The sequence below is a fragment of the Diachasmimorpha longicaudata genome, chromosome 4 (genome assembly GCF_034640455.1).
Source record: "Diachasmimorpha longicaudata isolate KC_UGA_2023 chromosome 4, iyDiaLong2, whole genome shotgun sequence".
In the NCBI taxonomy this organism is placed as follows: domain Eukaryota; kingdom Metazoa; phylum Arthropoda; class Insecta; order Hymenoptera; family Braconidae; genus Diachasmimorpha; species Diachasmimorpha longicaudata.
The window spans coordinates 4,150,505-4,175,201 of record NC_087228.1 but is presented as its reverse complement, the minus strand read 5'-3'; the positions used below and the strand labels follow the sequence as shown (position 1 = coordinate 4,175,201).

At 38.5% G+C, this 24,697-nt stretch overlaps 1 long non-coding RNA gene across 7 annotated transcripts in view; it reads left to right on the top strand.

The window, feature by feature from the left end:
- LOC135161579 (uncharacterized) overlaps positions 1-24,697 on the top strand; it is a 139,600-nt gene that overhangs the window by 3,071 nt on the left and 111,832 nt on the right. For all 7 annotated transcript variants that reach the window (XR_010298819.1, XR_010298818.1, XR_010298821.1 and 4 more), the window contains one exon: positions 4,532-4,657. This is a non-coding gene — a long non-coding RNA (uncharacterized LOC135161579). The remainder of the gene's footprint in view (positions 1-4,531; positions 4,658-24,697) is intronic.

Genomic DNA, 24,697 nt, shown 5'->3' with positions numbered 1-24,697 from the left:
AAAAAACGGTTGGGGACCCGACTAGCCATGAGCCCTCATCCGATACATTTGAGATAAAATTTCGGGTTTGTGTGGCCCGCCTCATGTATCTTTCGTTTGGTAGAACCTATTCTTTAAAAATTACATCACATGGAGAAAGATGTTGAAGAAAAATTATCCAACACATCAAGTTATCGGAATGCATCTCCCAATCTTTCTCCTCCAATGGCTTGAAAATTTCCTGTTGGTCGGGGTAATTTGTCCTAAAACTGTAAAATTTATCCGGAATTCCATCAATACTCGCGCCAGCGAATGCGTATAATTACTCAATATCAAAAAGGCATTGGCATTATAAAAAAAAATTATTTTCAACGTCCAGTGGCCAAGGAAGCGACATAAAGACGATGTTTCTGCACGAGTGCGTAAAGGGGTTGTTTCGCTCTTCGCAGACCAACGATAGGCATCAAAATAACTGCCCCACGTGTCTTAAATATAATTTGTCATCACCAAGAAAACGATAAATGATAAATAGTAAAATTTATGAATTTACAGTTTGCTGAACGACTACCTTTCGTGCAGTAAAATAATTCAAGATTTTCCGGAGAATTTTTCCTCAACCATTCTCTCCTCGCAGTCTCACAGCCAGCATCTCATTCCATTCTACATTTCAGCCCAGTGACGCATTTTGTTCAATCAAGCATGCGATGTAGAAATCCATAAAATATTCCCAACAAATAATTGGAACGAATTGGAGCAAATGAAACTCCTGAGAGATAAAAAAAAACAAATCCACCAGTGCAATAAATATTACGGTGTTATGTCCTGCACATCAAAGCAAGTTGAAGACTCTAGTGATGGCAAAGAACAAAAGCAAGTGATGGTGGCGTTCACTCACGCACATCAGCAATAAACGACCGGATGAAAGAAACAGTAACTAAATGAAAAAAAAAAAACCTTCGCTAGGAACTTGAGCATTTATTGGTGACGCGTAATAATGAACTTAATAGGATCTCGACAGCTTCAAACGACAACATACTGCACTATTCCTCTCCCTTTATTCAACTAAAACTATTCAATGTTGGTGTCGGCATCGTCTCATGTGTTACTGACGAAAGGAAGTGTCTGGACGAACTGGAGGTAGAGGACAGACTGTACAAAGGGGCGCAGACTTTCTAGAATGGCAATACGTAATTCAGGTGAGGCATCCATTGGTGAGTAAGGTGTTCAGTCCCTATGTTACTAACGAAGTGGCACTTCCTTCGTCGGTGAGCTTCTTCAACTTGGAACATTTTTATGAGTTCGAGGAAACATTGAATGACTATGGACATATCGAGGAGAATCCAACGTTGCCAGATTATACATTTTTTAAAACCAGTCTGCATCAAAATATAGAAGACAATGGAGATGATATTGATCTATTGAACGCTGGAGGGAGCGCCTCATTTGTTCAGTCGATGCAGAGAAACTGAGTTTCTAGGCTGCAGTAAAAATATCCTAGTGGTTTGTGGGAGGAAAAATTTCTGCGAAAGAAATTTAGGAATTTTTGAGAAATCAGGAACAATTGGTTATTTTTTTCCATTTTCGGAATAAATGACGAGTGAATTGTTCTGGTGGAGATTCACTCAATTATTTCTTCTTCATCAACTTCACCAACCCGAAAGGCATATTCGTTCTCCATAATTTTCGAATCAAAGTTACCAAGAGAGCCACGAACAGCTGAGTTGAACTTCTGCTTTTCTGATCCAAATTGTCGAAAAATGGATCAATAGGTGAGCTATTAAAACCTGATTCTTGAAATAACACTTAAAACAGATTGTTCGACTGTGGTTATAAAATTATTTAATTCTGGTCCATCTCAGTATGTTATAGTTTTTATGGTTTTTCTCCAAACTACCGAAATTTTTAGAATGATTTTAATAAATAGAACCATAGAAGAAACAGAAAGGAATGAATGAACAAGGGCTTTTTGTCAAATGGGTCTAGAGTGTCAAATCTTTGGTCACTGAAAGTCAGTTGATCTGGAGTCTGGAGATATCATACGAGGAAGATATACCTTCTGCGTGCAATAATAATGATTAAAAGTTAATAGTTAAATCGTTTTTAAGTTATCAGTCAGCAAAACTTTGCAGAATTGTCTCAACAGTGTCATTCACCAATCGTCTACATCGTATCAGCATGCAATCAAATGGAATAGCCTAAAATATCGAGCAAACACGATTGCATCGAGACGAGAATGAGAGAATGAGATTAACGAAATGAAAAAAAAAAAATGTGCCGTTGGTGGGGGAGAAATTGAAGTAACTTTCCCTCCTACGCACGCTATACACGAAATACACACACGCGACTGGCCTTTCTAATCCCTCTTGGAGTGTATATCTGTTCTGTTGCAAATGTTTTCGAACCTGTTAGTAGCTGGTAACGGACGTGAAGCGAACACACGGCATCCCCTCCTCCCTCACACACACTCACACACACACACCCGACGGGGCAAGGACGGCCGAGGCCGGAGAGAGAATACGACCGGAGGAGAGCGTGCACACGAGTCACGGGAGGAAGTTGAATAGAAAGAAAAGAAGAAGGAACCAAAAGCCGATCGACAGGCAAACACCAACAGCAGCGGCCAATACCATCAACAAATATCCTCTGGCAACTTTGCTGCTGGTTTTCACACAAATGGAAGATACCGGACCCGGGATTTTCCTCCCTGGGTGATCTCTAAACCTGGGAAATGATGGGATTGGTAACTGAGAACCTGGGAGAGGGCCTTTCATGGTGATACACCTGAGTCGTAATGTCTTGTCCCTGTGGTTACCTGAGGGATTTCTAAAATGTCCCCATCATTTTGGCTTTTGTGAGTTTAATGGAATCAATTTTCAAAGAAATATGGAGATGCTCAGGTGGACATTGAATTCACATCTCCAAAGTCTGATTCGCGGTCTATTCTCGTATTGTCTAGTTGTCGTATGAATTTGTTGTTTTAATTTATTCCTAAAATTTTTTTCTTCACCTTTAAGGGTCTTGGGCGACAAATGCCAGCGATTTCCCTGATCTGTTACCCTTCCGATGGAGCTGGGGGGTCTTCTTCATTTCCGATTGATGCCTCATCCTTTGAAAGTCATACCATGCCGCCTCCCATCAATAGGCAATCAATATAGAATTTTTATTATTAAGGGAGCTACATCAACAGATTCATGAGCACCTTGAGCTCATCCAGGCACGATAATCATCGTCACTCGTGATCAGGATCTAATTCAATGACATAATGACGTAACTCTTAGTGTGAAATTATGCTGATTTTGATTGATTTCCTCAACTCGTTAAAATCTTTCTGGTTTCGTTAATCAAAAAAAAATCACTCGATCATCACAGCACATCCGAATTATATTTCTCCATAATTTTGAGTGTCGTAATTCCTCTATCTTCACGATTATGATCACCTCAAATAGGATAACCCGATTCTCCGGAATGTTTGCCTCCCTAGTGTGTCATTAACCTGAGCACGAAATATCTGAGGTAACTGAGTACCGTTTATGTTTGAAAGGTGAAAACTATTGATTCTCGTTATCGAATTTCCAAAAATTAAGTCGACAGACCACCCCGATTCACTCGTTCCATTGGGTTCACGGTACGATGAGAATCAGCCATCTGTTGCACAGGGGCCATTGAAGCTCCCCTCCACCTCGGTACTTAAATCTGGAAAAAAAAAGTAATCCCTTGAAATTGTAATTCGAAGCCGGACCCGAGAATTTTACTAGTCTTATATTACCCGATGATTTTTTTTTACCTCTTTGAATCACTCACCTTGACTCCGGAACACAGCTGAGATACAAGCCAACCCAATACCAAATGTACTTCGAACGATAACCAGTGGGTCCTTGAACACTAAAGGTGGAGTGCTTCCCCTTGGACATACTGTCATTGAAGTTCTATCTTCAAGCCCGTTGTAAATACGAGCATTCCACGATGCCATAAAAAGAACGTAATGGCGAGGGAAACTCGACAAGATTTTCTAAGTGCATCATCGTGACAACTTGCGATCCTTTTCCCCCTCGGCATCGGACTTCTTTCTATTTATAGTGTTCATTAAAAATGAATTCGAACCTGAAACAATGTGAAAAAATCCCAGGGGAAAGAGAAGGGGATGGGGGAATTGATGATAAAAAATATTTAATCATCAATGACAATTTGTTTCACGGTGGAGTTAACTGAACCCTCCAAAAGGATTTAAAATTCGAGAACTGGTTCCCTAAAAATATCCAGAGACAATTGCATTAGACTTTAAAATTTGTTCTTCTTCGTAATAAAAGTAAAAAAAGGGAGAGGGAAAAGAAAGGAAGAAACGGCAAACTAGTTTCTTTGCTGGGATACCTCGTGTGTGTTTTGAAATTTAAATTGTGCTACCACTTACGCCCGCAATGTCCAGCTTGGCGACAGTGGGTTTCGTATGCTCAGACAAAGCTGTCCAGAGATATCCTGTGGACCCTTTGATGATTAAATTTTTTTGATAAAATTATTGTGAATAATTAATAAAATAGGATTTTTATTATTGCAGTGTTATCGTCGAGTGGAGCAAACAAAAGGCTGAAGAAGGAGTCGATAAGTGAGGAAAAACACATTTGTAGTTTATAAATGTTGATTTTTCCTGCGACAAAACTCAAGATCTGGTTTTCCGGTGCCGGTGAGAATTTTTTATTTTGATAGTTTTCGTGATTCCATTGGCTTTGGATGGAGTTAATTAGCAGATTATTGATCGTTGTCCATAAACTTCACGCCGAGACTTCACTTCCCTTTCTCTAAATTCAAACAACAGAATATTAGTATTCCATTCATGCCAATTTTTCCCTTATTCACATACACCTAGAATAGAGCAAAAACTCATGCTGAGATCAAGCACAGATGGGTGGAAGGATCGCTTTCTTGTTGTGGATAAATGGTCCATCAAATCATAAAATCTCTTGATGACAGATGCCCTCTCGTCATGAATTGTTTCTTAATACAGATAAAAAACGCACATTAAATACGTATTTTTAGTTCGCAGTGTAAGGTGAAAACCTTCCATCACAATATCGAGTTATGGTCCTTGAAATGACCATAACCATGGAGATACAAGAAATATTTTCTGCTGAATGTTCTCGACGACATTTTTTGTACTCTGCAATCTTCTGGGCCCCTATTTCCCGGGAAAATGTGCTCAAACGAAGGGGACACTGTCATTGTTGGAGAAAAAAAAGGGGATCTGGGCACACCCCCAAGTTACTGAATGACCTGGAGATTTTATGGTTAAAGATATTTTTTCAACACGATGCGCACGTCCGTGAAACCCGGTACCTGTTGTAAATCCTGGAAAAAGGATAGGCTCGTCAAATGAACTTTCCTTAGTCCACGTGCTCTCGATTACTAATGAGTACATCTGGGCTGTAATCTTCTTGTCACATGAGGGACATCTGTTCCATTGTGAGATCAATTTACTCTAGGGTATATTAAATTATTCAATGAATTAGGGAGAATTGTTGAGGACCAGTGGAAATTGGTCGGCTTTCATCAGGCCTTATTCAAACCTCTCGACGCCATCGTTTTTATATCACTCGGGGGCTGGCGATAATTTACGGTGCATCGTTGAGAAGTTAACAAAATCCTCTTGAAATTTTTGATAAGACATTTCCAAATTTTTGATAATTTTTGGCTCATGAATTTATTATTTCTTCGAAATTTCATGTGATTTTGTCATTAAAAATTCATTACCTTAATGGTAAAATCAATGGGAACTAGATTTTGTTGGGATATTTTATGACTTTTACAAGACAAAATTTTAAATAACTAATTAACAATTTTTGGTCTCGAGTAATTTTTGTCAAAATGCAGGACGTGGTAAGAAAAATTCATGTTTCGACAGAGAAATCAGTAGATAATTTCTAACCGAGAGAGATAAAAATCAAAGAGAAAGATTCAAAACCCACACATGGAGTATTTTCCATTTTATGATCAATTGTACTCTAACGTATGATTTAGTGCCACTTGTAATATGCGATATCCTTTATATTTATACCTCCGTATTAGGGTTGAGGGTCATGAATTTCATTAAACTTAATGTTCGAAAAAAAAAGTAACAATTCCGCTTCTGTTCGGTTTTATATGTTCACCCCCTCGCGATTGTATTACACTAAAAGTTGCGGGACCGGGTGTTATTCTTCCCATGAGGATTTATGGTGTTTGCTTCGTACATATGGGCATACGGTGGTACTAGTTCCGAGGATGGAAACTCTGCGGGAAGTGAGAGAAAATTGCGGGTGTGTTTATCGAGAATTTTGAAGGGATTCTGGATAAACATTGAGATAAGTAAATCCTTGCAATGTGGTGAGGAAGCCTATCGATTTCACGTGTTGCATGGGGAAATATCTGAAGAGCCAACTCACAGCTGGAAAAATTATTTGGTTCATTGAAATCAAGGAAATTAATTTTTCATGGAAATTTTTCGCGGTAGAATTTATGAATTTGTTTATTTTTTTTAGGTTTTTTCCGGTGCATTTTACATTGTTTAGGCTCGTTAAAATATTTTTTAAGCCATACATTTTGTCCCCATTCCCTAAGGCTTTAAAAATAATTAAAGATAATAGAAATTTATTGTGGACTCTATTCTAATAAACAATAGACTCACAGAGCAATAAATTCTTCGAAACAAGAGGGAAAAATTCTGAATTTTTCCCCATTTTCTTTATGTTCTCACATTGAAAACTACACGAAAGTATCTCCCCGTGAACTAAAAGCTATATGTCAACATTTTTTCTTGGCACTAAAAAAAATTCGTTTGACATTTCCGGTACATTTCTCAGAATTCTTTATCACAATAATATTCCATTGAAATTCCACGGGATTTCGTTTTAGAATAAAAAATTTCTTGGGCAAATCAGTAAAAACTAAACTCCGGTTCAATTATTGGAGAAAAATAACTAGACACGAGGAAAATTAAAAAACCAAATAGCAAATAAGTAGTCAATTTATTTAACTTAACAATTCGATGTCTCATGACCCTTTTATGCAACAATAGACTAATTTTTCCCTATAAATTTCTCTGTCCACAGAAAACAAAGAAAAAGAAACATCTAGACATGTCCATTCATTCGATCAGCAGAATCATCCCCCAAAATTAACTCGCGTCAATTTCCCGAGTCTCCGCTCCTAAAATTATGAAATCGAATGCATCGCCACGAAGTTGAACAGCCTTCCATTAAATCTATTGTCCCTTGGAGGCAGCATCGCAGGATTGCCCATCGACTTTGTTGTCTTCCGGTCGACTGAGCACATCCGATACGTCCACATGCCCAAAATTCTCCGGGTCCTACATTCACTCGTGCGGAAGTTGGCACGCGGTGTAACTGTGAAAAGAGCTCGTTGCCACCCCACTTATTCCTTCCTCCCCTCTCCTCCCCCTCTCAGTGCACGTGGCAGTAACCAGTGTGTCAAGCTGATAGTCACGTTGCGTGTGTTTGCGTACACTGACACTGCACCTCATGGGGGAGAAGGAAAAAGGAAAATATAGGGGATGTTTACGTGTCCTGGGGAGGGAGGGTGCATCGATTGTATCGTTTGCGGTTCGATTACATCCTCAGTTGAACAACAGGGGAGGGAATGAAAACGCACAGTCGATCAGTCGATGAAACCACACGGGGCTGTCCCCGGAGAGTCACTGGTTCAATTTTTTTTTCTCCCGGACAAAGTAAAGGGAAGACACTGTGAGGATATGACAATGGAGTCTATTCAGACTCGGCGTGATGCCAGGGACTTTTATTTATGGTCTCTCCACCTTTTTTCCCCTGGATTTTGGAATACACTGGGGGTGAATCGATTACTATCTCGTCCTGTCGCTCGATTTAACCGAGCAATTAACTTTAATTGCGCGTCAGAAATAATTTATCGAGCGTTGAAGAATTGTTGAGATAAGATTAAATACTTTGAGGCGTTTAGAGGAGTTTTCTCGGTTTCAGGGAGATTATCACTGTTATTTCTAGAGGGTTATCTTGGTACAGTGACGTGAAGAATGGAGAATGTGTGGAGGGGTAAATGTAGTTGAGATTTTTTTTTTGTTACAATGTGTTTATATTCAACAAGCGAAATTAATGAATTGGCTTTTGAAGCTTTAATGAATGGTCAGAAATCCCTTAAAATTGATGCAAATAATGTCTCGTGATTCTCCTGGCAGTTGTAAAAACGTAACAAAAACATTTCCGTCAATCCCTCACATCCCTTTGTAGTATCTGTTATAATACCCACAAAACAAATGGTCTGGAATGAGCAAAACCCCAATGCAAATGTGCTCAAATGTTGGATGAGCAGGTGTACCCTTTTATCAATGCTCTTTATGAGCGAGCACGTGCGGGGATAACAAAAGGGAGATCCCAGAGATTCTCATACTTCATGATACAAAAAAATTTCATCCCCTGAAAATCAGAGGGTTGTCGTAGCACTTCTTGATTGAATTACTTCAAATTAAAATCAAGGTGACACTTTGAAAAGCCGCACGCCACAGTTGTGAGTTGTAACACGATATTTTCAGTGGGGCAACTGTGAATACAGGGAATTGAGAACCCTGTTCTTCTTTTTTTTACAGTGCAGGAGGGGGGGAGGGGAAGGGGGAGAACATGTGTGTCGGAGGGTTGGAAAGTGTTCAAAGGGCGATTCTGAGGCGGTCTGGGCGCCGTCAAATATTTATGTGCACAAAGTTCACGTTTCTCGAGAGGAGAAAAAATTCTTTTCCGCTGAATGAATAAAAATGATTGATTCGAGTTATTTATGGGCAATGTTTGAACAAGTTGGCTTGCAGGCACGAAGGTTGCATTCTAGGAAATTTTATTGTTGGCCTTTTCACGCCGGGGGAAAAACCCAGATGCATTTGGTTATCCACATCCTCACGTCCTCGAGAATATTTTTGGAACGTGATATGCATCCTCGCACGCGCTCATCCATTACCGTTGGTCTATATTGAGGTCTATATCCATATATGGATAACACACGGAGAGAATTTTTTCGGTAAAAATTGTCCTGTCGGTGTGTCAAACGTAATCGTGAATCATTTAGTGAATTATTTCTGTTTCGAAGTTTCGTGGACATTAATATTTGATTTTCTCATCAGAGATAAGTCGCGTTTGAAAATTAATCAGGATTGTCTTAATTAGGGAGATCAATATTACATTTGACGGTTGAAAGTCAGTCGGCGCTCATTGTTCTTCAATATTTATCGATGAGTTGTAGAGAGCCGGTGCTTTATGGCAGGACAAGAGAGGTCTCCTATGGAAGTAGACTAAATATTCATGGGGAGACTATGCGGCACACACGGGGCAGACCTAGGGGCCATGGACATGTGCCAGCTGTGTACCACTTCCATTGTATTCTTATTCATTTCAGTCCCTCTCTTGTACATCCGTGTACCCTACGAGTTATATACCTTGTCTGACTCACGTGAATGTTAATATTGTGCACTTGGCTATTATCATCCCCCATAACGTGTCACTCAGTGATAAAAAACTTGATAACGAAGGCATTAGAAAAACTAGTATCTCAACTTGATGTATTAAGTATTCTATAATTTTCAAAAGACAAATTCTGGTGCTGGTACTGTTAATTTTATTTTCTTAAATATGAATTTATCCAACACTTCTCTGAAAATATTCTAAAAAAGTGAAGTCCCGTAATTTCTAAGGATTATTTTTTTCATACCAATTTCAACCAATCAAATGGTGGCATTTCCCGTCACGTGGTACAAGTAAGAGGGTTTTATTTCGGATATATTTCGGATATTTCCCTGTTTGTTGTTAAGCAATGAAAATATCCGATAAACAAATTGTGCGCGTTTCAAACCCCAAAACTGTCATTAGAAAAAATCAAGTTCAAAGACTTTACCTTGACATGAGCAGATTTGGAGGAGAATCCTTGGACATTATTGATCAAAAAATTTTAAAAAATGTTCCTAATAATACGACGAAGGCAAAAGCCACAATTTGGAAACAATTCTCTGTATTTTGTGCAGACAGAAAATATACGCTGAAAGCCACAACTATCAGTGAAAAACCATACCATATGACGTGAAATGCCACACATTTAATTGCTTGAAATTGGAATGAAAAAAATAATCCAGCCAAATACCCCTCGACCTTCAAAATTAATCGGATATTTCCCTTCAGTTTCCCTGCATAGCACCGATCGGGATAAGTTTGACACCTTAAAAAGGTTTTTCTGCAAAACTTATCCCTCTCGTTAATTGCTACGCAACGAAACTCTCGGGAAATATCCGATAATTTTGAAGGTCTTGGGGTATTACTACTGAATATGTTTCTCTGTCCAAGACCCAAAAACTTTCGTTCCCGCCAAATAAAATAAATTCTCCATGACGTTCAAAGCCCCGATAAAATAACTAGCACATACGATAACGTATATTCATCCTCCATCCCAATAATGAATATTTAATCCCCTCGTTTACAGATCAACCGCATTCTTCAATTACCCGCGAATAAACTCAAAATACCTACTAATAATATTGATTAGCCACTTCTTGTCTCCAACCAGTTTCTCTTCTAACTGATTAAAGTAAACCTCAATGCTCGTTTGTGATAAATAATCCACAAGAGGAATGAGGGACGGGGGGGGGGGATGTGCTAGCAGAGCCGATGAGGGGGCGGCGAGGGGGGTAAGGACAAGAGGGGTATCACTGCACGCGATGATTGAGTCGCTCCCTCAGGTGTACATAAACCGTATGTAACACTCCTTAGTGGGCCGTCGTCGATTTATGCAGGTGTTAAGTGAGCTTTCGCGTGTTCTTGGATAAATATATCGTCCATGATCACCATAGCTACGGTACTCACGTTGAATTCTCACGTGCACATATATCCCAAAAGGATGAGTAGAAAAAGACATGAAAATTGAAAAGTAAAAGATGAAAAAAAAAAAAAAATTGTGAATTGAACAAGTGCATAAAACAAATTCATCGTTCAAAGTTGTACTATGCGCTGATTACTCGCGGCATATCGTGTTAAAAGCGATTATATCGTCTTGAAAATAATCCTCCCCCAGTGTCTTGGAGGGATGGTGAATGTAATATTGGCGACATCGCGGGCGGTAGACACCATGAAAGGTCCTCTATCACTCGCTGTACCCCTATTAATCCCCCAAGCCACTAAGATACCTCATGCCTCTCTCACATCGCTAGAGCATCCCCCCCTGCCCCCTCCCCCCCCCATTGCAAGAGAGGAAGAGTATATGCAACTGAATATATACATGGCGCCATGCATTTTGCCTGGGAATATCAAACCGTCTGAATCACCCTTGTCCGCTTCAAGCCCCATAGTCCATGCTTAAAAAGTTGACTGGTTTTGTTTATTTATTTTATTTTATGCTTTTCTTTTTTTTTTCACCTGTCCAATGTTGCAATGCTAATGTATAATAACGCAAAAAGAATTAAACACGCATCGTACGACGTGAGTGTACGTTGGCTGGTGAGGAGGGAGGGATGTATGGGGGTGAAGAAGGGGCATTGTTGTCTCCATTGTTGAGTGTATGCTGGATGAAGAAAGTAAGAGGGAATCCTACCGAGCAATAATATCTACCAGTACAACATGGAATTCCGGTGAACTTAAAATAGCGTCTTGGCATCGTAAATTGCATTATTAATACGTCACGCACTGCTAGGAATACACTGGGCATCTCTGAATCATCTGCACCAAAGTGGCATCTTGGGTTTGTGCATCGCAGCTGGATGCGTTGGCTCGTACTCCTGAGGATGTTGGTCACATACCGGGGGGATTTTCACACACGTGTGTCATAGGTTTTTTTATTTATTTTTTCGTTGGTCATTTTGGGGTTTTGTGGGAGTGACAGGTAAAATTGGGGATTTTTTGGGAGAGGGGTGAGGTGAGGGGAAGGAGACGAGGACCAATTCGGTGTTTTTTCATCATTTTAGGGGTAATTTTTTGTGAGGTTGATATAGCCTTTTGTAAAAAGCACATACACCTCAAATCTCGAATCGAATCGAACATATCAAAATTCCGTAACACTTATTTGTGATTGGTAGATACATTCACAGCGGCAAAATTTGAATTTCACAAGTACACAAGTATCAAGTAAATCAAGTCAAAGGATGAGTTAATTAGTAGAAAATAAAAACTTAATTAGAAAATGGAAATGAAACAAGTTACTCATCAAATGTAAATATCTATATCTTATCGAAAATCCTGTATTTTCCAAGTCGTCTTACAGCTTCAAGACATTTAAAATTTTGCATGTTGCCTACAAGTGGGAAATAGATCAGCTGTGAATATATCAGCAATTTTTAAAGATCCATGTTTACGAAATGATGACCTATTCAACGTCATACGCGATTACTTCAGGATCATTTTGGTATAATTATTTTGAATTTAAATATTACATTGACTTTTTATATCCCTATAATTCAACTGCTCTACTCATACAGTAGTTAAAATAAGGTGCGCTCACCGCAAATGTGACTTAAATAAAAAATATCACAACAATTAAGATTAACCAAATCGCGCGCGGTGGCGCGCGACTATGTCTCGTAGGGAACAAAAGACAAAAAAATAAGTCAAATCTGCGGTGCATTAGACGGCGAATGAAATTTGACGGAATAAATTGTAAATTTTATATCGGGACTCGCGCAATTTCAGTTTTGCCTCCAATATTTTGTTGAATTGAATCGCACGCGACCGAAATTTTCCGGAATTTTCACGTTTCTTCGGATCCGGAAGTTTCCGCCGAATTTTTTCCATATTTCTCCCACTCCCAGTCACTTAGGCACAAGATACCGGTCCTAAATAGGCCGGAGAATCACCAGAATTTCGAGAGCATGCACTCTCATCATCCCACCTAAAATTATGCAACTGCATTTAGCGAGGTGATTCAACCAAGCTCAAGCCAAAAATCCGCGGTATCGTTCCCTCTCTTTTGAAGGTGCACTTGTAATATGTTGGCGTACGTGAATAACCCATTGCGCATAACCACACGGTGGATAGCCCCAGAGGCAACCCCACCGGCCCCTGTGATTCATCCATGGAACGTGAGAAACACGACCTAACGCTACGTTTCTAAGCTAAAAACGCGCTCTATTTCTATTTCTGGACGAGACGAGCAATGTTTCTAGTGTCTGTTTGTTCACGATAATAGAATCTTAACTCAATGACCTGTAAATAACTAATAGGTATCCCTCTGATCTCAATTCCGAATTGTTACGCGTTCGACATGATTAGCAATTGATGCTGAATACTCTTAATTAGGGCAATTTAATCAGGGAATTAATTGATTGGGAGGTGTGCATGATTGGTATTTTTTTCGAGGAAAATCATCTCCTAAAAAGAAGTCACATAAAAGAATATAATTCATTTTAATTATTTTTTATTATTTTTAATTATTTTTTCTTATTGTTGACTAATATACAATTAATCATTACATCTAGTCAGTCGTTTTGGATATTTTTTTAGTATTAATAATCGAGCCTTTCTAAATGTCTTCAATTTCGAGTGAAAATACAGGTGACCGGATTATTTACCCCGACAAAAATTTTCCAGAAAACATTTTTCCTGTAAAAATTTCTCCGGATAAATTTTTCCCTCAGTGATTTCTTATGTGTATGTATAAATATTAAAGGTATGATAAAGTCTCGTGATGAGTATGGGGGAATCCGTTCAATGTCGTTGTTATTGTGCAATGTTATTGGGCAATTTTTTCTGGAGAAATTGTTGTCGGGGAATTTTTGTTTGAGCCTTTCTTTTTGGGAAATTTTTGTCGGGAAAAAACCCTCCGAGAACAGAAAATGAATAAGTTCCCATAAAATGACAATTCCACAGATAAAAATTTTGCAGAAAAAACTAGAACTTTTATTAGTTACTCAGTTTTTCCGAGAAGTCATATAACTTCGTTCCATATATCTTTACGCCTCAGTTTTTTCCGTTATCTGAAACCCCTCGAAGTTATTTATGATCAATGAGTGAAATATCAAAGAGGTAAACATAATTTAAGTCGCATTTTTTCATCATCCATTGGACACATAACAAATCATAAATTCTAAATTAAATTCGCAACTCTGTGAACACATATATCATTCCGCTGGATGATTTAGATCTCCTCATTCCAACGATTTTTTTCATTTTCCCTTGTAATTTTACTACATGCTAACTATGTTGAATGTTTTGGATGCATTTGACTTGGCAGAGTTTAACATACTTGTTACGATCATTAAACTTATTGCCTTGATGTGCTATTAACCTCACCTTAAACATCGTGTCAAAAATTTTGCGATTGTGCCAACAGAATTATGGGTTAAGATAATATTTAGTTTCTTCGTAGAATTTCCTGAACGACTGTAATGTCGTAAATAATCGTTACCGCGTTAGGAATTTCCGTGTGAATTCTCCAATAAACGATTCTCATCCTCGCGGAAGTTCGACGGTCCTTCAGCCAAATTACGCGCTTTTAAATATTTTGTCAGCAGAGTGCTTAGCACTCAGTGAAGCAATGAAAATAGTTGATGCTCATCCTGACCTAAAGTTTTTGATTGTTAGCGATTCACTCAGTGCTCTTCAATATTTATCAAAACCAATTATGAATATTAGAGCCAGTAAATATGTACTCAATGTTGAAGAGAAGTGTGTAAACAGGCCAGATACAATTAAATTCACATGGGTTCCATCTCATACTGGAATTGATGGAAACGAAAAGGCGGATCATCTTGCGGGGAGTGCAACCCAGGAGAGAAATGACCACCGAAACAAGACTGGGTCGACTCCGTGTGCGTACAGAGCAACTCTGGGACTGTATTGGATATCGATATTGTTTCAGTACCAAATTCTCACTGGAGTGATAACAATGTTACAGTACCGAGTCTCAGATTAGTCCCAGCATAGTTTACCGATACCGATTCCGTATGGTTTATTTCCACTCTACCAGTACTGACGTTTAGTACTGAAACACGGTCATGAATCGGCGGAGATCCATCACTGTGTCGCATAATAACCAATTAATCAGGGCAATTTAATTATTCCATAATTACTCAGTAATTGTTAGTTTATATATATATATATGGCTTTATTTTTTTCAGTCAACAAATCACAGTATTCACATTTTTTCATAAAAAATAGAATATTTTCTTTATTTTTTCAATGGCAAAAGATGGCCAATCATCAGCAGGGAGATGCAATGCCTTTACATCAAAGGATACTATCCTTCATTTAAAGTAAATGCATTTATTTATTGAAAGTCACACGAACATATATTTAAGCACTCCTCTCCCAGTGCAGTAACAGAGTAATATCGGTACAGAGTAAACTTCAGTAATCAGCACTGAAGTATTGATACCGAAACAAGATTGGGGCAATACTGGAAACCAATACTTAACTTCGGTACTGGCTCTAGACTGATTTTACAACAGAGACAATATCGAGAATGTCCAGTGCCACTGTATACCGGGACATGGAGTTGTACCGGTCCTGGTTCGGTTGTCAACGACCGAGAGCTCTTACCTGGGAACATCTCAACCATTTAATAGGGAGATCTTGTTTCTCTTCACGGATTTTACTGAGGGGTATAGAGGAGAGTCTTTTACGAACACAGAAATAAAGATATTAGAAATGAGTATTCGCAAGGGTTCGCAGGGCCAGGGCGAATCACTACAGCCTAGCCGGCTCTTTGAAAAGGGTTGGCTACGTTGGGTCTGCTGCGTGTGAATGCGGTGACCCGGTTCAAGATTTGGATCACGTGTTGTGGCACTGTCCTACCCATGAGCAGTCCCGTCTAAAACTAATTAGTGGATTACAAAAAAAGGGACTCTTCCCCCCTTATGAAATTCGGAAATTTTTGAAGACCTTAGATCAAAAAATGATACTACTAATTGATTCCTTTTTCATCTCATGTAAAATGGCTATTTAAAAGACTATAAAACCTATTTAATGTTGTACTAATATCCTAGTTTATAATTACCGAGTTTGTAAATGAAAAAATTGTTTTCTGTAGCAGAATAAACCGTACGGTTTGAATGCATTAAATAAAAAAAAAACAAAAACATTTTTTCATTTTTCAAAACAATCAATATAAAAAGTTAAATAGTAATAAAGGGATTGAAGACGGATGGGGTCAAAATATCGACAATAGTTTCTCAGAAACCTACTTTCGTCCAGCGCCAAAAAAGGGGAGTCCTACGAATTGTTGTGGCGACTGTTGCGCTTGCGCGCCCACCATTACACTTCCGGTTTCCTCTCCATTTGGCTTCCGGGCGCCATGTTGTCAACACCGATCACGTCCCCAGTATCCGGTGATTGGGTTGTCCCCGAGGCGGACCATCAAAACGTGCCACGAAAACCTCTTAGCCTTCTCAGTGTTTTCTAAAAATCCTAACCAGTAAAACAAACAAAATCCATCAAATCGCCAAGGTTACTCCCAGGGTGAACCCAAAAACACTTTACACCAACCGAATTCTGAAGTGGAATTGCTCAAGCCACTGGTATTTACCCTGAATTGAAAAAATTCATGACGACCACAGCTTATTGCGAGTGTCGCATTTGAATAGAAAAAGCCGCCAGTCATCAACTTCTCGCCAAGAGAAGGCTATTACACTGGGGAAAAACACCACCCAATATTGCAAAAATAACTTCATTTTTGTTTTGAATTAAGGGAATAGCAAAAGGTATTGCACTGGGTGCAACGGGGCTCAGAAAAGCTCGAGTCATTGGATACACCCGGAATTTCATTTTATTTGTTACAAAGTTTCGACGTTTTGAGGTTAAACAGGAGAAATTTCTACGGTTCGAGTTTTCCACTGTTTTAATAATTTAATGAGACAAGTATGAGTGAAAAAAAAATTCTCAATGCGTTCAATAAAATTGAAACTGAGAAATTGAATTTTTCTGGATTTTTCACTACCAAAATTTTTCTGTAACAAGAGAAACAAAAAATAAATAAAAAATGGCGGTTGAGCTCACGGCGCGATTTCTGGAGGGATAATACTCGAAAGAGCATAAACTTTTAACTCTTAATATTATTTATTATTGTTATTACATTAACGGATGTGATGATTTAAATAATGGCCGTTACTATAATACAATACATTGTTATTTTTCATTAACTCATTCGTCCGTACATTTTTCACTCAAATATAACAATCGTGTTGACATAGTTTATAATTGATGGGATATTTTTCAGATGATAAATTTTTTTCTCTCAATGATCATTTACTCCCCAAATTAACGCAGCCCGACAAAAGCCTTCAGTGCCAGAGAATTCGTAATTTAATTAAAAACTAGAATCCCTGAAATGACTCATCCAATTTTCACCTCCACTACAATGATCTCAACCGTATCGAACAATCCCATAAAATTGACATTTTCCCAGAGTCCCCAGCACAAGCCAATGTCGAGTCAAATAGTTTCTCCATCGGGTTCTTCTCGGGGTGCCTTACGCAATGCGTAACCTGGTAAAGTCACGGTAATAATGGGCATTGTCCTTGGCGGCGAGTGCTCAGATACTCTAAAGTGTCAGCACTTTCTCATTCCAACATCTAAGACGCTAGTTAATGCCTCCCCTTCCGTCCTCCCGTGTGACTCGTGTGCGGCGCGTTGAATGATCGTGCGTAACGCACGTTAAGTCTGGTGGCCACCAATCAACTTTCAGCCTCTGAAAACGTTAACGATTCAGACGTACATACGATGCACTCGGTGCTAGTTACGAGTAGGCTAAGTCCGGATGAGTTGGGCACGTGCGGAAGATGAATATTCGCGATGAATTTTAATTTTCATTTTTTTTTACGAGTTTTAAAAAAATGTAGAAAATGGTTTGAGGGAAATTTAAATTTTTGCTATACCATTAGGGCTTCCATTTATTTATTGCTCATTTCTCCATTTTCTTAATCCACTTGAGGGGTTACTCTCGTGTGAACGCATACATTTTACCACTTTTTAGGAAATTTTTCTTGATGCGACAACAAAATTCAATCACTTTAATTTTTTAATATATTTTTATTTGTATTTTCAAATGTACAAAAAAAATTTTTTTTTTCGTTTTTTACATTTTTAACATATATTTTTTTTAAGTCAAAGTAGTCCCCAACAAAAAAAGGTAGTTTACTGGTCATGGTGATAGCGGCTGTTCATGTTGTCTGAGATAAAAAAATCGAATGGATTATTATTCAGTAGATCTGCGGCTATCGTCCCTACCAAATATAATCAATTTCATAAAAAAAAAAATATCGAACTTCAAAACAAAATCACGAAAATCTTGTTCTTTTTCGTTAAAAATCGTTTGAACAAAATATGAAAATATTTTCGAAAATAAACAATTCTGGTAGGTACGATAACTATAAATAAGTAGAAGAACATGTTGAAATTTTAAAGCAATCGGTTGAATACTTTTTTTGTTAGGACCATGACAGTTTCAGAAAATGATGATTCGAGAAAAATGCGTTTAAAGTTTAAAGCCTGGTAGACAGTCGCTTAGCATAGGTCGGCGACTATGCGCTGCAACTTATCAAATACTATGAATTTCGGTCTGAATTTTTCACGGCATGTTTTCAATAGGTTTTACTGTCAAAATATAAAAAAAAAATCGATTTTTCGAAGTGATCACATGAGAGTAACCCCTTAACAGTAGGGTGCGTAGCACACCCTATTCACGCTGAATGGGGTTGCCTACACGAGCCTACATTTTACAGAATGAAATTTCTGCAAATAAATCCGTAATTTTGCCGGAATATTCACCCTCCGCGGAGGGGGTAGAAGAAAATTAATGACTTTTCAACGTGATTTTTGGCTAGTTTTCTCTCACTCGTGAGATGCTTCTATTCTTGAAGCTAATTGGATCGTCTCTGCACCTCTACTTTCACTCATCTCCTTTGTGTCTATCTTCCCACGCCTCTCTCCACCCTCGAGAGCATCATCTTGACGAGGGCTCTGTCTCGGAGGATGCGAGATCACGAGTTACGTAATGAGCGCGGTATAATTACGACGCCTGGTCGGATCATTTGCTCGGCTTGCACGCAACCTGGTTCAACAATTTATTAAAGTTGTTTTGTGCGATGGGGATATGGATTGAAGCAATTAAGAATCCAACTGCTTCGATGGTGCTAGTTTTTCTGATTTTTTTTTATCGAATCGTAGGTAAACATCGGAGCTTCCATTTTAATTTGTAGGGTTGGCATTTCTGGGAAATTTTTTTCAAAACCCCAGAAATTTTACCAGAAACTTGTACTTTTGCTAGAATTTTTGTAGGAAATTTCTCTACATTTTCTACCCAAAATGTGTCACAGCTTCGCATGGCAAAAAATCAAATGAAGATACCATCGCAAGTACCCGATGAAGTTAGAGGGCAAACTTTCTTCATCCCAGCGGTAAATGCCCGGTAAGATCTCATCAAGCTCGCTAAAACAACAACGCACACAGACCTCGACGTCACAGTGGAATCTTCAGCTCAGTTGACGTGTTTTTCATTGGATTTTACCCACCGTGTAGTCTTTGGATACGCACGCGATCATGTATTTTACGTTAAAACATATTAACCTGGTGCACATGAGAAGGAGAAAAAAAAAATCATTTGACGGAGAATGTAAGGAGAGACTTTCGCCAATTATTTTCTCATCAAGCGCCAATGGTACGATGAAAACACGCGTCTCCTCACAAGCGGCAGTTGATATCCAAATGATTTATCGCTCGGGGGTGAATTCGGAAAGTCCTAGTTCCTATGTGGGTTTTTACCCATGTTGAAGGGCAGTCTATCTGGCAGATAGGCAGATTGATTGCACATGGAAATAATGCAGATTGAGCGTGATAGGTGGTAAGAGATACTGAAGGCGAGACAAGAGGAAAAACCTAGATGAAGAATGAAAACGTTGAAGATGGATCGTATCTCATGCCGAGAAATGCCAGGGAAGATTTTTACAGTACTTGCCTTAATCGAAATTCCTGTATCGAGGCTAAAAAATTATTCATCTATTTTGTTTGTGGTTTTCCACGATTTTGATCGTTTTTTATCTGAAAGATATCACTTTTCAATGGTAATCAATTATTAGTAATGATTATGGATTTATCAATTACCTATAAAACTGCAGTCAAGTCTTTTCTTGCATATTAAGTATAAAAATCAATTGGAAAAATAGAAAATTTAATTAAATGTAAACTCACAACGCCGAAATTGGAGATGAAGCTGTGAATGACATTTGACGAAATGTCTAACAGTGTAGGTTTGAATAGTTTCGATGTAATTCTGAAATAACTGCAATGGCCCAGATCCTATCATGGCTTTCATTTCATAATTCCTATTCATCATAAACGAGATACATTTGAATAATGCTCAACAGGATTATACATCAATCAAAATAATAGAAAAAACAGTAATTTTCTTCAAGAAAGTTTTCACAATTCCCTCACTAAAAATTCCGAACTGTTCCCTCCGCACAGTAATTCGTGATATAAATATAATCTCTGCAAGAGACTGAAAAATTATACTATATATTTATTTATTATCGAGTTTGCCACGTTATAACGCTTCAATGGGACTTTACAAGCGCTGTTAAGGGAGATGAAGGAGCGTTGACCATGCTGTACAGACCCTTGGTGGGTAACGATAAACATTAAAAACCGGAGGCCACTATCAAACGTCCAAAGGCACGATGGGAATATTTTGCGCCATGGGAAGTCTGTTTATACAGGAGTCCATAGCGTGCCATTTACAACCTTCAGTTTAAGAAACCACTCAATGCTGCCGGAGTGTAAAATCGTGTAAGTGCTGCAACGAGACAAAGAAGATGTCGAATAAAAATTGTTTAGTCGTAATTGGCTGAATAATGTTGTCAACGGGAAATAACTTCACTCGGAGTAATGTCAGGGAATTTTAATGAGCAAAAGCTTCACGTGGAGACGTCATTTGTAAGACCCAACTCGGAACTCCCGAGCGCAGCGATTCGGCTGAGTTCGGCGCAGCGAACGTTGCCGATCTCAAGCGGACACGTACGAGGATACGAAGAAAGGCCCGAACGTCACGATTAGTACTGCAAAAATTCTCCAACTGTTTCACAATTTTGTCTAGAACTTATCACAGAATTCAGACTCTGGGAAATTTGTTAGTGTCAGTTGTAAAACTTTTTGTCCGATTTTTGGTTTCGAGTTGGACTGAAGTGCCATGGAGACGGTCACTAAAGCTGGTGGTGACCAATATTGATGACGTTACGATGAGAAGGGGAAGGAAATCTGTCACTGTTTGTTGGCCAGAGGCAGTCGCTATTATCGGCCACCGGTCACTCACAACTCCACTAGCACAAGGCACTTGGACTGCTGAGGGATCTTCTACCTTGAGGGCAGGCCTTCTCTTATTTCAGTGTCTTGGGCTTTAGACAACGTGTCTTGATGATGCAGGAAATCCAATTTCACCCGCGCTCACTCTCGTCTCGTCTATTCAATATGCCCCGAGCTGGAGAACGATTACACGCCCGTGCACATGATATTCTTTGGCAGGGAAATGAGTTCATGGAGTTTTTAAAATTCACTATCAAATGCTGGAGATTCACCGGGATGATCAATAGTTGGAAAACTGGATAATGAAGAGAAGTGGAATTATTTTAATGGGGAGAAAATGGAAAAGACCTGTTTTGTTTACTAAATTTTTGTGTCATCTCGAGATTGTAGAGGTATTTAATGTTTCTCGAATTGTTTGACATGAATATTCAGTAAACATCGGAAGATTCAAAGGCTTGAATCACATTTTGGGGCCTTTCATCAGGAAATTTGACAGATATCACCATTAGGCTAATCTACTGATGTGAAGGAGACTGATGGGAGCGCACAGAGAGGATTTTCTTGTTTTTAACGAGTCTTCTACGATTTCAGCCTGAAATTCTTGACAAAGATTAATAAATACTGGAAAAATACTAGTGACCGTATTTTTCAAATTAATTTTTCCAGTTAATTTCAATCGAACGAATTCAGTTGACAATGTTTTTTAGATAATTCTCTAAAGAACGAATGCTTCTCTGGAATCGGGGAGTTTTCACGAAAATTTAAATTATTCATCTATAACTTTCATTGATTTCCAAATAAATCTGTTGCAAGTTCCTGTGAAAACCTTGACCAGATGGTTTATCGCCCGAGGGTCTTGACCCAAGATCCAGATATTTTGACAGAAAACTAGAAACTTCTTCTCACTGTGTAATCCTGGGATAGAGGCAATAAATAAAGCCTGAATTGTAACCCAAATGTAAAATTATTTCCGAAATTTCTCCACAAAAATTTCCGAACATCTCACCGATCGTGAAACACTGAGAAATAATCCCATGGTTGAACCGTTCCCCAGGAAAACAGTTATAAACATCCAATTTCCTGTCAATGGCTTCGGTTAATTTCGGTGTTTCGACAAGTAGGACAAGGCCGTATAGGCAAGACTCATCTCGACTCAACCATTGTCATCAGTGCTGCCAAGCGTAGCCGAGCCACGAGCGCTACCCATATATCGTTATGTACGCACGAGGTGCATCGATGGCAATTGGCCGTTTTGTCGGCTATCTATCAGAGAAGTGAGCCCCCATAAGCTCATCATTGGCCGGTGTGTTGTACTGAATGCTGTGGAATCACTCGTGCCAGTCATTAGAACTGACGCTGGACTGGCATCAAGTCCCAGCCGTTACCGTTAACCTGGCCCCGGAGTTTACACGCCATATCTATCATCGTTTCCCTCGGCCCGGGGATCTCGATGCATTTACCCAAAGTCTTCCTATCTAATTCAATTCGACAGATGGGAATTCTTCGGATTTACCTGAATACTGCAGGTATTTATTTGTAAGAGCTCTGTGGGGGAGAGAGTGCGGTGTCTGTCATCCTTTTCTTCGAGAGATGTTGAATGTCTGTCTTGATGCATTTTCCAAAAGATCAATTTATCCAATTCAATTTGACAAACGCAACATTTTTCAGTGAATCACCTTATTAAGGCGGTATTCTGGTCTAGAAATTCGAAAAAATCGATTTTTTTTCATGTTTTCAAAGTTTGGACCTTTGAGAATATGCCCTTAAAAGGATTTTTCAAAGTTCGAATTATTTTCGGAGATACAGAAGATTTTGTGACGCGTCATCTAAGCCGGCCGAATGAAGCGAATCACACAATAAACGTGTTTTTCTCGAAACTACTTTTTTCGAAGTGGTTGTCATGATATCTCAAGTTCTACGCGATCGATTTGTTTGTAATTTGGTGTAAATCTTCTTTATATACCTCTCTATCACGTGAGACCTGGATTTTGAAAAATTTCAATTTTAAGTATTTTTAAAAAATTCGAAAAGGTCAAAAAATTTTTTTTTCAAGTCGGCGCCATTTTGTGAATTTTTTTTTTTGGCTAAGGTCTACTCGGTAGCGACATCTTTACTGATTGACAATTTCTCAAAATTCTTTGTTTCGGATCACTGAAAGGGGTGGAATCATGTCAACCAGGGTGCACCGTTTTTTTTGAGGCCCCCACTTCACCGGCCTGTAATTTGGCGAATTTTAGATTATTTTTTTAATAATTTTTTTTTATATTGTTGAAATACCAATAAATAACATATAAGAAAAAGAATAGTAAAAATGTTTTTCATTTTTTTTTTAATCTTAGTTTGAAAAATGCTTAAAATTTAAGCTTCTAGACCAGAATACCGCCTTAATGAAACATCTGTTGAGAAGACTTATCTGCAGACAACCGTCTTCAGCTCAAGAGTGTTTTGATAAATTTACCAAAAGTCCTGTCGAATTTGACAACTGAAATTTTTTCCAATTCATCCCAATGCTTTTTTCGATATCTATTTGTTAAGTGTTACTGAAGGCAGATGTGTGCTATCATCGTTCAACAATTTCTTGATGTATTTCCAAAAAGTCTTCCTATCGAATCCAATTTGACAGCTGACAATTTTTGGAATTCATCAAAATGCATTCGAGATATTCAGTGGTAAGACCTCTTTGATGGCAAATGTTTCACATCTATCATTATTTCCATTGGTCCAGGAATGCCTCGATTCATTTACCTAAAGTCTTCCTATCGAAATTCAATTTGTCAGATGAAATCTTCTCGAATTCATCCAAATGCTGTTGACACGTTTATTCATAAGATCAAGAGATCTTGAGAGGGAAATGTTTTCGATGCTCATACCGTTATCGGACGTGAAATTTCTCATGTTTTTTATCAGTACCCCTTTCACTTTCTCCTTTTAGATTCGAATTCGACGGACAAAGGACACAACTTATCAAGTCTGAATCGTCATTGTATGGTTTTGATGCAAGTCATTCGTGTTAATCTCGGTGTGTACGTTCATTTCAATGCAACTTGGGAGATCGTTATTATTAGTATGCTGAGAGATGTTGATCCGGTGTCACTCAGAATGGAGGAAAAACATGATGATTGGCTTCTCAGCTTCATACCGTTCTTTATCATTTGTATGAAGTGTAAATGCATTTGTGACGAAAATCATGATGAATGCATTTTTTCGCTGCATGATTTCTCAACAGGTTTATAGAAAATCAGAGGCTTTGATGAAGTTACTGAAACGGTTTCTCAGCTTGTCGTCATTGAACAACATGGGCATTGTGAGTATCAGTGGGCGCGAACATTTGAAACATCGGATGATGAAAAATCGAACATTAATTTTGAATGATCTGTGCTCTTATAATTTTTTTATAATTTTTTACCGCGACGTTGAATAATATTTCAATGATAATCATTATAATATTT